General features: G+C 40.9%; 1 long non-coding RNA gene across 1 annotated transcript in view; it reads left to right on the forward strand.

Moving 5' to 3' along the window:
- Nucleotides 1-15,578, forward strand: part of LOC142830181 (uncharacterized) — a 40,047-nt gene that overhangs the window by 6,128 nt on the left and 18,341 nt on the right. The window lies entirely within an intron of this gene.

A 15,578-nucleotide genomic window follows, 5' to 3' on the forward strand; every position in this document is an offset into this window, starting at 1 on the left:
CACTCATTTAGCAGCAAAAACATCAAGCCATTGTTCAACGACTAAAAGAACCAAAGGTAGAAATCCAAGAAAAAGCACATCTATCTGGGGACTGAATGTAAAGTTCAGAGATAAATTTTATTTCCATTCTGATTTTGATGTAAAAATAGATAATTTTGATCACATGTAGCCCTTCTGGAGAAGATTCTGCCCTTTTAAACAGACAAAACTTCTATTTTTTATAACTCCCATTTTTATAATTCCCATTGGAATTCTGTGAGCCCGGTGGGAGCCTGATGTTTCTTAATGTTATGTTCTAGTTCAATTAGGAATTCATTCAGGAAACTCCTATGGTTTGTGTTAAGGAGGAGGACAAACTATATGATAACATTGGCTGATACCTTTTGGCTTTATAATCTAAGCTCCCTAAGACATTAGCAAAACTTCCCTTTACTTCAATAGGATTTTTACCATTGTAAAGTCTAGAAGCTCATAGCTAGACCCACAAAGGGGATTTAGCCTCTGTTTCAACAACTATGGGTATATCTACATTACAGAGAAGATCGAAGTTGCTGCTGTTAATCTTCCACGGTTCAAATTAGCGGGTCTAGCGAAGACATGCTAATTCAAACAGAGAGGGATGCTTCAGTCGATGCTGGTAATTCTGCTTCCACAAAGAGTAAGGGAAGTTGTAGAGAAAATGTGCTCCCTTTGACTTCCTGCAGTGCCAAAATTTGAGTTAAGGTATGTAAGTAATGTAGCTGAAGGGGTATATCTTAATTCGACCTTATCCCGTAGTGCAGACATACCCTAACTGTAGTCCCTCTGCTGCTCAGTGGAATCCACAGCCCTGAGTTAGGTGTTCTATATAATAATGGCAAGTGTTGGGCATATAAGAATGGGATTCACAAATCAGTCAGCACAAAACTAAGCATCACAAAATAGGAGAAGACTTAGGCCCAGTTCCTTGAAGGCTGATAAGCACTTAACTCAGGTTAATGCTTTCTCAAGAAAATTTCAGGAAGAGGAAGTGCTAGTCCCACTTCTCCTATAATCTAGGTTTAAATCCCCATTCTGTTTCATTAGGAGCAGGATTTTGTACTAGGTCTCCTGTTCTTGGTTGAATATTCTAACCACTGAGCACCAGAGTGTTCTGGGGTGGGTCTTCTTGCTCAGTTTCTCCTGTTGAGAATGTTTCACTTTATTGTAATTACTTAAATATTCATTAAGCCTGAGACAGAGTGAGTGACTCTACGGGGACCACAATAGCATAAGTATCAGAGAGGTAGCCATGTTAGTCTGTAATGGAAAAAAAATAAAAAACAATGAATGGACCTACAGCACCTTAGACACTAACAAAAAATGTAGATGGTACCATGAGCTTTCATGGGCACAGCCTACTTCTTCAGATGAATGGAGTAAGGCAGTCAGGGTACAAATAAATAGCAGAGAAAGAGAGGGGATGGGAAGGGAAAGAGAAGGGAAATAGTGGAAAAGAAAAAAAATCTTGTCAATTAGAGTATCCGTGCTAAATGAGGCAAAGAGGCTGACAAATGGAGTGCTGTAGTCATTGTGAACAGAACAGATTATGAACAGGAAGCTGCCAAACAACTCACCAACACCAGATTCTACAGGCTTCTCTATTCTGATCCCACTAAAGAATACCAAATAAATAAACCACCTGCTCATGAAACTCCATGCTACAATTTGTGACCAAATCTACACAAACTCCCCCCCCCCCCCCCCCAGATCCCTGACCAGGAGTTTTCTATCTGCTACCCAAGATCCACAAACCTGGAAATCCTGGACGTCCCATCATCTCAGGCATTGGCACACTTACAGCAGGATTATCCAGTTATATTGATACTCTCCTAAGACCCTATGCTACCAGCGGTCTTAGCTGTCTTTGAGACACCACCGACTTCCTGAGGAAACTACAGAACATCAGTAATCTTCCTGAAAACGCCATGCTGGCCACCAAGGATGTAGAAGCTCTTTATACCAACATAACACACGAAGATGAATTATCGGCTTTCAGGAACACTATCCCTGATGACATCACTGCACACTTGGTTATTGAGCTCTGTGACTTTGTCCTCACCCACAACTATTTTCAGTTTGGAGACACTTTATCTTCAAGTCAGCAGCACAGCTATGGGCACCTGCTTGGCCCCACAATATGCCAACATCTTTATGACTGACCTTGAACATTTCCTCAGCTCTTGCCCCCTAGAATCCTTACTCTACCTATGCTACATTGATGACGTCTTCATCATATGGACCCATGGGAAGGAGAGCTTTGAAGAATTCCACAGGAGTTTCAGAAACTTCTACCTCACCATCAACCTTAGCCAGGATCAGTTCACAATAGAAACTTCCTTACCACTAAAGTACAATTAAATAATCACCACATTTCTACCACCTTATACCAGAAAGCTACTGACCATTAATCTTACCTACATGCCTCTAGCTTCCATCCCAGACACATTTCCCAGTTAATTATTTACAGGGCTTGACAAGCAGCAGTGAGCCCTGCTCGCCAGCTGCGCGGTTTGGCACGCTGCGGTTTGGCACGCTGTGCATGCGCTGCGGCATGATGCTGGGCTAAAATCTCACCATGGGTGAATAGATTGCCCTAATTATTTACAGCCAGGGCCTAAGATGCAACCAGTTTTGCTCCAAGCTCACAGACAGAGACAAAAACCTACAGGATCTCTATCAAGCATTTTTAAAATTTAAATACCTGCCCAGAGAAGTGAAAAAGCAGATTGACAGAGCCAGACAGATACCCAGACAACAGCTTCAGGATAGGCCCAACAAACAATAAAACAGAAAACCACTGGTCATCACCTTGAGCCTACAACTTAAACCCCTCCAACACATCATTAATAATCTACAACCTATCCTGGAAAATGACCTCTTACTCTCACAGGCCTTAGGAGACAGGCCAATCCTTGCCTACAGCCAACACCCTAACTTGAAACAAATTCTTTCCAGAAACCACGCAGCACACCTCCATCGTACTCACCAGGAACATACCCCTTCAATAAACTCCAGTGCCAACTCTGTCCACACATCTACACAAGCAACATCATCACAGGACCTAACCACATGAGTCACCACATCAGAGGCTCATACAACTGCACATTCACCAATGTGATCTATACCATCAAGGGCCAGCAATGCCCTTCTGCCACATATATTGGCCAAACTGGACACTCTCTAGGACAAAGGATTAATGGACACAAATCAATATTCAAAATCTGATATATCAGAAACCTGTTGGGGAACATTTTACCTTGCCCCAACACTCACTAATGGATCTAAAGTGACTATTACTACAAAGCAATTTAAAAAACCATCTGGAGAGAGAACCTGCGGAACTTGGTTTCATTTACAAATTTGACACCTGTAATTGAGGTTTGAACAAAGACCTGAACTGGATGGGCCACTCTATTCCACACCCTAATGACATCAAAAGCTAGGTACCAGGTACTTACAACCCACTCTATTAGCTTCTTATAGCATGGCCACTCTAAATCAGCGTGTCCCAAGCTATGGGCCGCAGCCTGGAACCGGGCTGCAGGAAAAAACTACTGGGCCTCAGAGTGGTTGCCAGAGTGTTCTGCGCTCCCGGAGTGCCCATGTGGCGCCAGGTCCCCAAGCCCTCTGTCAGCCACCGGAAGCAGCACTGGACGGGGGAATCAGGACGGGCTGAGTAGATTGGGGGGGCCGGTGGAAGCAGGGCTGCCGGGGGGCACAATGTTGGGGGTAGGGAGCTGTCCGGGGAAGATGTGTGTGGGGGAGAGAAGTGGCCGCCGGAAGGAGGGCTGGATGCGGGCAGCGGGGCTGGCCAAGGGAGATTGGGAGGAGAAGAGGGGGAGAACTGGCTGCCTGGGAGGGGGTTGAGGGAAGTGGGGCTGGCCAGAGGTGGAGCGGGGAGGGGGGGGGGGGAGAAGGGAGAATGAATTAGCTTGCGGGGAGTGGGACTGACCCGGCCATATGTAGATCTCGGGGCGCTGCCTCCCCTCCCCCCGACAAAGCACAAGTTAGTCCGGACCAGGGATTCTGTTGTCCCCCACACACACACCCTCGAGTAGTTGCGAACTGTCTGGCTGGTAGACACACTCATGCAGCCTGAGCACATTTACCAGACAGGCAGTTCGAAACTACAAACTGATACATCTAGTAATAATAAAACTTACCTAATAAGAAAATACCAGACATGTTATATGTCTGGTATTTTCTCTGTTTGTTTTTTATGTGTTTATATTTTGGGGCTGCAAAAAACAGTACTGAAAAAAAAGGGTTCCAACTAAAATAAAAAGTTTGGGAAGCCCTGGTCTAACCAGCTTTCTGTCTGTCTTACAGTCCATTTATCCAATCCATATTCCTTAACTTTTTAAAAAAATTTTCACCATAGTACTGTAGTTCCAAGTTCCAGACCCTACTCTGATGACTAATGAAAACTTCATGCAGACTTCTCACTACTCGTCAAGCAGCTACCTCCTCCATGCTGCTTGGGCACCAGCAAGGGAAGCATTGACAGCACAAGAGAGAAGTCTTCATTCTTTCAGGTCTTGATAAGATAACCAGATAGCAAATGTGAAAAATTGGGATAGGAGTGGGAGGTAATTAGCACTTACATATGAAAAAGCACTGAATTTTGAGTCTGTCCCTATAGAATAGGAATATCTGGTCACCCATAGGTCTTGTGCCCAGCATCACAGCTACCACTGGCATTCAAAAGGAGCATTTTCAGAAAAATCCTATGATGGCGCATGCTCAGTGCAGGTAGAATCTTCAATGAATTTAGCTAGCAAATTCTAACATGTCTCTGCTGAGCTTGTGCAAACTGAGATTTTCTTAGCTTCATTACCTATGGGCAAATTTTCACAAGGATGCCAAAAGGCACACCGCTGACACCTGGATGACTCCCTTCCCATATTTCAAGTCCTTGCTCCAAATAATGGTGGAACTAGTGTCTCAACAAAACGATTTTAAGATTTTTTTTTTAAAAGGGCGATACAATGTATTATTTCCTGGTCTTTTTCTGAGAAATAGCTTAACAATTTTTGGTGAAATTTTCCCCAGAATTCAGCTTGACATGGAAAATTTTAGAGCAAATCATTAAAGTTTAGCGAAATTATAAGTCAGGAAATGGTCATATTATAATGCAGTGTCAGGCAACATTTATTAAGGTGATAGACGCAGTTAGACCTATTATCAGAGATTAATGATAACAAAAATACAGCTTTTATCAATTTATCCAATCTCCAAAATGAAACACCCGATTTTGGAAAAAATACATTGAAAATGAAATAATAGCATTATTACCAGATTGCAGTTAGTGTCTTATTTTTTTTCAACTACCTTATTCATCTCAGAAACATTTTGCATCTGATTTCCAAATACATTTTAGAAAATCTTTCATTTAAGATACAAATGAATGTAATTAACTTTGGAATCAAAGAAAAGGAAAACTATTTAACAGAACACTGCATATATTTATATGCAGTTTCAAAATTGCTCAAAATTACGCATACTCACAGAAAAAGGTTTGTTTAATAGAATATATATTATAGGATTTGCATGTCTGATAAGATCCACACAGGGATTTATTTGCAATTGTTTCAGGAGCAGATTTCTAACCAGAGTTTTCTTTTTGATGTGTTAAGGCTGCTTTACTTGTAGGCAAATAACTGCTGTAAGCAATACTTTTAAATGATGACATTGATCTTCCCAAATGTAAATTGCTTTGATAGCAAAATTAGCACAATGTTTGTGATTTGAATTGTTCTGAAAAGCTGTCTTTAATAATATGGGTTCACTTGAGTCACAGAGTAACATTATCAATCTATCTGTGCAGTCATCTCTAAAGCTTTTTATATGAATGAAACATTTTATCTATTCTAGCTGATCATTCATCTATAAAAATGTGTTTTTATGAGCTTAAATCAAGTATCCAAAACAAAATGGATTTCCAACATTCAACGCACCAACATTTCAGAAAGGTCTATCTTACTTCATTGAGGGGAAGAAAATATATGGGTTTACACTTATCTAAGAACTATTTAGATAATCTGACTATCACTGCCATTTACAGAACTTCTTTGTTATAAAGTTTTCCTGTGTGATGCCTCTCCATGTGTGAATGGATATAAAGATGTTATGAAAATAAATTAATGTACAGGCAGTCCCCGGGTTACGTACAAGATAGGGACTGTAGGTTTGTTCTTAAGTTGAATCTGTATGTAAGTCGGAACTGGCGTCCAGACTCAGACACTGCTGAAACTGACCGCCAGTTCTGACTTACATACAGAATCAACTTAAGAACCCCAGGCGTCCCCAAGTCAGCTGCTGCTGAAACTGATCAGCAGCTGATTCCAGGAAGCCCGGGGCAGAGCAACTCTGCCTGGGGCTTCCTGTAGTCAGCGCTGGTCAGTTTCAGCAGAAGCTGACTTGGGGACGCCTGGGGCAGAGCAGCTGGGGTGCTACTGGACCAACCCAGCAGCACCCCATCTGCTCTGCCCCAGACGTCCTGATTCAGCCACTGCTGAAACTGACCAGCAGCGGCTGAATCAGGACCTGGGGCAGAGCAGCTGGGGTGCTGCCGGGTTGGTCCAGTAGTGCCCACGGGCGCTGCAGGACCAATCGGCAGCGCCCCAGCTGCTCTGCCCCAGAGTCCAAAACAAAAGCCTGGTCTGCTGGGGGGGGGAGCACACTAGCTGCGCCCCCCCCCCCCAGCAGACCAGGGACACGGGGAGCAGAGCCGCAGCGGCAGCGGGGTGCCGCGCCTCTGAGGCTTTGCTCTGGCAAAGCCTCAGAGGCGAGGGACCCCGCCACGGCTGCGGCTTCAGTCTGGGTGCCTGTGGTCTGCTGGGGACGGTCCCCAGCAGACCACAGGCACCCGGACTGAAGCCGCAGCCGCAGGGAACCGCCGCTGCTGCCGCTCCAGTCTGGGTGCCTGTGGTCTGCTGGGGACGGTCCCCAGCAGACCACAGGCACCCGGACTGAAGCCGCAGCCGCGGGGGGGGTCCCGCGCCTCTGAGGCTTTGCCAGAGCAAAGCCTCAGAGGCGCGGGGAACCGCCGCTGCTGCCGCTCCAGTCTGGGTGCCTGTGCTCTGCTGGGGACGGTCCCCAGCAGACCACAGGCACCGGGTCTCAAAGCCTCAGAAGCGCGGGAACCCACCCGGTGCCCCTGGTCTGCTGGAGACGGTCTCCAGCAGACCAGGGGCACCGGAGCAGCTTACGAACGGGGCTTTCTCGCCCCGACTTCCGGGGCGAGAAAGCTCCGTTCGTAAGTGCGGATCCGACATAAGTCGGATCCGCGTAAGTCGGGGACTGCCTGTAGTTGTGTTTGGCACTACCAGAAGAATCACCTTTACCCACCATCAACAAATTAACAATCAAGCTATGTTAATTTTTTTTTCCTCCTTACACCTACAACTGTTTTATTTAGTGCATTAACATTTTGTGTGTAGGGTTCAGTCCTGCACAGTACTGAGCACTCTGATTCCAATAAGCATATATACATATGTGCTTAACTGCAAGCACATGAACAATTAAAGTTAATGCGTCTCATGTTCCTAAACTTAAGCACATACTTAAGTGTTTTACTGGCTTAGGATCCGAATGCACAGAACGTTGTAGAATTAAGCTATCAGTTAGGAACAGACACAAAATAATCTGTAAAGATCCCATCTTCTATAAAAATCAACTATGGTAAATAAAGGCAAAGGCAAAATGCATGAATAAATATCTGTTGCTCTCTTTCTGTTGACTGTAGCACTTACAATAAATTCTCTTAAGTTTCTATACAATTACAATTTATTTTAAAGATCATCATTTGTAACTCTATTCTCATAAAACTATTAAACACATTGGCCTTTTTCATTTTAAAGGACTTGCTAACAGTTCTCACCAAAGACTTTATTTAGAACCTTGACCTTAAATTGATACAATTATACAACTTAATCAGAATTAAAAATGTCAAACTACTGTACAATAGCATCTAGGGGTTCAACATAGCCATTCAGCTGTCTATGCCACAGATGCAAAGATGACTCCGTTTGGCATTGAATTACATGTTTATGCTGAAATGTTTTCTTCCAGATGTTTTTATCTATCTTCTGCATAACAGAAAGCATTGAAAAAGAGTCTAAAAATCTCTTCAGTTCTATTGCAGTTTTTATCTTTGAAATGAAACTCTATCATTGATGTACTATGCACTTTGTTAGCTTATTTTATTTTTCTTGAACTTTTAAGACTAACTGGAGTAGTTTGAAAAACTTAAAAAACAATGAATAGTCTAGTAGTACCTTAGAGACTAACAAAACATGTAGATGCTATCATGAGCTTTTGTGGGCACAACCCACTTCTTCAGATGAAAGCATTGTTTGAGCACCTCTCCTGCACTTGTCCCTTATAATGGATTTAGTATTCATATTTGCACAGATTTTTATTAAACTGGGGAGTTGTAACTGTTAGAGAGAGTTCCTAACTTTAGTACCAAACTTCCCTAAATATGTTCTAAAGCGTCTTTAGGTCTAGAATTTCTGGTGTGAGACCATCTCTAGTAATATTTTATCAATATATTATTTCAATTTCAAGTAGTATTCCTGAAATTCCTAAGTTGTTTAATGCTTCTAGTTCCTTCAAAAATAAATAAAGTAGTTGAAGGCACAAATAAAGAAACACAGCAGCTTCTATTTTTGTACCTACAGTACAAAAAGTAATATTCACACTTTCCAAGTTGGTGAATATCCTTTCTTGTAGATTAGCACTTTTTGTTAAGTGCATAAGACTGGCAAAGTCCCCAACAGCTCTGATATGTGCATTTAAAGAACATAAAGTACATTCTGCGCCAGATTCTGATCTCATTTACAGCAGTGTAAATTTTGAATCAATCCAATGACTTTAACAAACTTATTCTGGAGTTACGCCAGTATAAATGAGATCAGAGTCTTGCCCTCTGACATTTATATAGATTAAGGAAAAAAATAATTTCCTGCAAATAAAGGGCCAGATCCTCAGTTGGTGTAAATTGGCACAACCTCATTGAAACAAATGGAATCATGGTAACTTAATCAGATGAGGGTCTAGCCCAGAATATATAAAAGTTTTCAGAGCAGGCTTTTTAATTCATTTAAAACTATTATGTTAGGTGGGCTATTGATGCTTGGAATTAATGCGCAAGATGTTAATCTCTCTAGACCTGGATTTAAAATTAGACAAAGCAATAATTAGTTTGGCACCATCATTCCACTACCCAGAGGGTAATAATATAGGTCATAAAATACCAGAGACTGGCACTACTTTTCATTTAAAAAAAAAAAAGAGAGTACTGGAAAGGTCTATAGACATTTAAAAATTAGTTGACATTGGTTGGCATAATGGTTTTTGACATACTGTACCACTTCACAAGACACTGAGATTCACCTGAGTCCTTAAGCCTCTCAGTTCTCAGGAACAGAGGTTATTCTTTACAGAATACTTGATATTAAAAAGTCTATATTCCATTTATACTATGCATTTTTATATAATATATGTTGGTTTATCACGTAAAGTTATGAAAATGGTTTTATTTCATGCAGTTTCCAAAACTTTTTGCCCCTATATTTATGTTCTTCCTAAAGTATATGAATGATGCACTGTAAACAGTTTATAAACATATGGAAGTAGAGCATTATAGTATATGTATCTTGATTTGTTTTCATGACAAATGACTACTGGCAACATGAATAATTCAAAGTTCAGAAATGATGAAAATATAGAAGAATTGAAGTTAGCAATTTCTTCCTCTCCTGTCAATCTTTTTGCCAGGCTCCTTCTTAAACATAATAAAAATTAAGAAGTCATCAAGTCTGAGAACAAGTCTTATATATCAGAAATGATTGCTTATGTTTGTACTGTTTAACTACTGCTTATACTTAACACATTGTATCAGTTTGGTTTTAGGTATTCTCATAAATACCAACTCATTAAATTAGGAAAATAATATTGCTACTATCCGATTGTAAATATATCTACAAGATGCAGTAAAACTGTGCTTAAATTGTGTACAGAGCAGTATATTGTACACACAAATGTGTATGTATATCTATACACGTACACATCTAAAATATGTGTGCATGTGTGTATCATATACAGATATGTATACAATTTAAAAGTGCATATTCCACGTTATAAATGCATATATTCATAAATCATTTAAAGTTAAGCTTTTCATGTGATGTGAGGCACTGATACAAACTTGCTAATGATAATTATAGAACTGATGCTGATTTAGTCATTTCAAGAAAGCCATGGAGGCATAATTAGTGTCTGAATGGCCTCAATATTGCATTATTAGGAGGCTAGGGTGAAACTTGAAATGAGAACATCAAGGCTGATAAGAGAAAAGAAAACATGAAATACATACATAATTCATTCTGAGATATTATAAAGGTTTGTAACCAGAAACAATAATTTGCAGAAAGCATCTCATGTACTGAAGCCAACTGCAATCATCTGGTCAACCTGTTTAAGATCAAATAGTATTCTCAGCTATTCTCAGTGGTATCTTTGTAATAAAGTACTAGCAAACAGACATTGTTTGCTTCTGGTCACTTTTAAAGAATGTTCAGTTTATCAGTGGGGACTTTAATCTCAAGCTTCATAGAGTACAAAAAGAACATTGATCCTACTGTGTTGTCCTTCAGGCCACAAGGCATGCACATTCTTACATTCATTTGTCAAAAGACAAAAAATAAATTTTGCCTTTTGAAAATACCCAGTGACATCTTTTAAAACTGAATAATTTTCCATCACTTTTTTCTTCCTTTTATCCCTGACTCATTTACTCTCTCATAATGCTTTTTTCCCACCATATTTCCAGTGGTAAAGAACAGCTATGCAGAATTCCTTGCTCTGGGCCCCTGCCAAGCCAGCCATTCAGCACTGGTTGAATGGAGCAAATATCAGTCAGGAGTCTACTTTTTGGTTCTCTTGCTTACTAGGAGGCAGAAGGTTTGAAGAATGAGTCTACCAGGTTAGGTAAAGAAATGTGCTATGATTGCAGTCATTATTTCTGATTGGCTTCTAACCTTTATTTATAGATCTTGTCTAAACTTATTTTTATGTATCTAGCATCTCAAATTTATCTTAACAGCTTCATTTATACAAATTATGTATGCATATAAGCCAGGGATTTGTTGTTAATTATTATTATTAATTACTTTAAAAATTAAAATGTTTACCCAGGTTGCAGTGATCAAAAGTTGTTACCCTTCATGACTGTTCATGAAGTCTTGATTCTGTCCAGTTTACAAGTGACAAGTATCTGCATCCAATTTCCATTATTGCACCATTTTTGGCATTCTCAGGAGAAAGATCAAAGAGTTACTTGAGACTTAACTGATCTCTCATTGTCCTATAGCTCTTCAAGTCAGAGGTGAGTTACGCTGAAGAAGTACTTGGATATATTAATAGGCAGGGACCTTCCACCCCAACAAGTCAATGATGCCAAAGATCAGGATGAAGACCTTGAATTGGCACCAGAAGTAGACTGAGAGCCAGTAGAGGGAACTTAGCACAGATAGGATGCACTCACAGTGACCTGATATTCTGTGTGATCTGAATCCTCTGCATTGTATCTATGTTCAGCCCCAGTGACTGCAGTAATTAAATCTGGAGATGACAAATCCATGGATCACTAAGGTCACATTCTTCTCCAGGATGAAGTTCTCACATTGATTAAAGGTGAAAGAAGGCACTTTTGCAACACTTTGATGAGTTGGGACAAATGCCTTTGCTGGAAGAGGAAATCAATGTGTCAATTATAGTTTCAGAGTATTTCCCTTTCCCAAACAGCACCACTTCAGTCTTGGCCAGGTTGAGCCAGCTGCTCTTCCTCCAGCAGAAGACTCTTGCAGGTATTGTGTCATTTTTGTGAGGGGGTTGTTGGTATATATGGGGAAAATGACATATTGAACTGGGTATCATCAGCATCTCATCACCAGTTCTGTTCATCAACTTCAGCTGTCTTGTGTCAGCTGATCAAAAGTATCCTGTGATGGATCATAGAAGAAGCTGCATGGAGTTTGAGTAATAAAGTACTGAGATAAGACCCATACACATTTCACTGAAGACATCTTTTGAGCATTGGGCTATTCCAGTGACTTTCAGTACCAAGATTTTTATTCCTTCTGTGTATATCACATAGAGTTTATCTATAATTATTTCATGACTTTAATATCGTCATTTGTCTGCATCTTCATGGAAAGGTGAATTCAACAATGTTGTGTTGAACCTAAGGTATCAAGCAATCTATTTGCCCTTTATAATCTTTAAAAGTTTTTGAAGAACAAACCTACTTTACATAAACCAGCATTGGGCTCTAGAACTAAAGTGGATGAAATAATCAGAGCAAACACTGTCTTATAGGAATATCACTCTTTTGCCTGCTGTGAACTGAAATCATAGGGGAACATCTGAACAAGTCTGCCTTTCTCTTGTGTTAATTTGGCATTATCCTAATTTCATGGCTGAGGATGTGTATAGACTAGTGAAGTAGAGAAGTAGTCATGAAATAATAAAGGATTCAGTTGAAAACACATTTAGATTCTGTCCAGATGCCAGAGGACAGTCTGAATATGAGCATCACTGGCATAACAGATGGGTAGGTCTCATATAGTTTGGTTGAACAAAGGCTTCATCCTGGATGGCACCGAGCACCTCTACATCACCTTGATTTTAATGATATTTGAAGGTGCTCAGCACTTCTCAGCATCAAGCCTTTAATTTCTGGGGCTATTTTTATGTGTCATCTGTATTTCAGTCACACTTATTTGTGGGTGCAAATGCTATGAAAACAGTTATCTAATCTGATTGCACTCAGCTGACTAGATAACTTAATACTAGTAGGCAGTGACCTCAATAGCATTTATTGCATTTATCTGGTTGCAACAGTATTTGCAATAATTTCCTTGTCCTTAAAAGTAGTCAGCAGCGCCATAGATAAACAGCAAGTTTTTAAGGGTAACTAGTGTATTGAGGACTACAATTTCTTGTACTTTTAAATATTTCATGAATAAAACTATGCTTATAAAGTGGATTGGTATGCCATCGGCGCAAGAGATTCAACTCGAGAATGAAGGGACCGCTGCCGATCCTCAGATTCACTGTCCTCAGGGCTGGTCACAAGTCCTCAGGCTCCGGGGAGACCGGGACTGTGGCATACACTGGCTCACAATCCTCCCCGGGAGGGTTTCGGGGGAGGGGACGAGGGATCCTCTGGGTCCTGATATGGCCTGGGATCAAATGTTGCCAACGCTTCCTTCAGGACCCGCTCGGCGGGATGCAATGCCCGTATGGCTGTATAAACAGTTCGCCATGTTACTATGATCCCTTTTGGGAGGGATAATGCAAGATGTTCAGAGGTTCTCAATTCCTTGCCCACCTTCTCCCAGAAGGTCAAATCATAAGAACCCCCTTCCGGGAACCATGGGCAATGGTCTCGTATCCAAACCAACAGCTGAACCAGCTGTACAGGGGGAACCTTAAACCCCTGTTCCTTCACAGTGCGCTGCAAGATCTCAAGCTACAGTTTTTGCTCTTTCGTGGCAGACTGCCCCATACTGTTATTCTGTCCGCGGCTGCTCACCTGTTCGTCCTGCGAATGGTGATGTCAGTAATTTCGGGAGCTCCTCTCAACAGCTTATCCTCCATCCAGCAGCGGATACACCACCGGTTCGAATCACTCGTTCACTTCAAGTCCCTATTCGGGCGCCATTTGTGGTGTATGAAGGCACGGACTCCGGCCGGTGCAAGCACGAAATCATTTTATTGCAAGATTACAACTATCTTTATTCCCTCTCAACTTCCCAAAATTCCACATCCTGCTTTTTACAAACTGTGCTTTCTCACAGTCCCAACACAGTATTCTCGAAGGTCGTTGACTAGGGCAGATGTTGTTATTGTTGGCGCAGGACTCTTGATCACGCGCGTCCCCGCTGATTCCTTGATCGTCCTCCAAGGTCTGCAGCTTTTCTTGGTTTTGTCCTTGGATGCCCTGTCACGCGGTCAATGCACTATACTTGTTGAGTCTCTACATTGGCCTGCTAAGGACAGGGTTGTGAGTTCAATATATGTTTTGGGGGGAGGGATAGCTCGGTGGTTTGAGCATTGGTCTGCTAAACCCAGGGTTGTGAGTTCAATCCTTGCAGAGGCCGATTTGGGGCAAAAATTTATCAGGGATAGTACTTGGTCCTGCTGTGAAGGCAGGGGACTGGACTCAATGACCTTTCAAGGTCCCTTCTAGTTCTAGGAGATAGGAAATTTCCATTAATTTTTTTTAAATGACTTGGCTATTCAGTGTCACAAACTGCTTAGACCAAACATGTCAAACTTTCGAGGATACAAAATTCCCTCATGTATCTTCTACACTAGGTATCAAGAGATGTGATCGCTAGTAATGGAATGCATGTGCATGGGTCTAATTTGGTAGTTCTTGCCTCAAGAGGATATTGCAGGGTGTAAAATAATCACTTGCTGTGTTTTCCAGGCTATCCTTAGAAACCTAATGAATTGGCAACTGTCTTCTGTTGAAACTGTGATGTTACCATGAGTTGGCAAAGTGCATCAAATTTGACTACTATGGCTCAGACACCTATCCTTTTAAAATGACTGCCTTCAAAGAGCTTTTGAACAGTAGATTTAGAGGCTATGTAACTGGTTCTTTAGTGCCTATTGGCATTAATTTTTGTCCTTCTTAAAATACTTCTAAAGAAGACATAGAGGAGATGTCAGGAGGGAGAGGAGGGATGCAAAATTAGAATTATTACTATATGTGTTAAAAGAGCAATGAGGGGGAAATATGTTAAGGTGTTGCCATGCTCACAGTACTCTTGAGGGAAAATATGTGGGTATGTACACAGATATGACTACAACTGGGGTAAGTTTTCCTACTTAATACAGTAGCTCAGCAGAATGTGGAAACCCAATTCATGACCTTTCATGCTGCAGAAGTGGTCATATATTGCAATTTCTTCTCAATAGACCTCCCAGTGTTTCAAAATGTTAGATGGGTCTTTACTTCTGCCTTGCAATTTTATTGACATTTTTCTTCTACTTTTCATTTTGTGAAATAGTTTAAATTCTACAGTAAGCCATTTAAGCTTGCTCGAGAGAGGCTGCAATGCTGCTCCCAGGCACGCTGCAATGATTGAAACCACAAGTGAACACTTTGTATATTGTTAAAAAATCTTACATTCTGGTACAAAACACATAATGGAGCTTTCAGCTACTGCACTGCAGTTAAATGCATTTGCCCAGAGGCACAAAATCAAAATAGTTACTTGTATTACAGTGAAACTGCAAATACCTATGGATGGATTTACATAATAATTACACCTGCCTGCTTTAAAAAGTAACATACAACTACTCGATCTTTTGTGGAATATATAAAAAGTATATTCATTCAGGAGACTGTAACTTTGATCTAAATAATGTGCTTAAATTTTGGTGACTTAACTACAAGTATTAGAATTAGGAAAATAATGAGCCAGATCTTATACTGGCTACATCTCAGCACAGCTCCATAGAAATCAATTTGCAAC

Source organism: Pelodiscus sinensis, chromosome 7 (assembly GCF_049634645.1).
Source record: "Pelodiscus sinensis isolate JC-2024 chromosome 7, ASM4963464v1, whole genome shotgun sequence".
Lineage (NCBI taxonomy): Eukaryota > Metazoa > Chordata > Testudines > Trionychidae > Pelodiscus > Pelodiscus sinensis.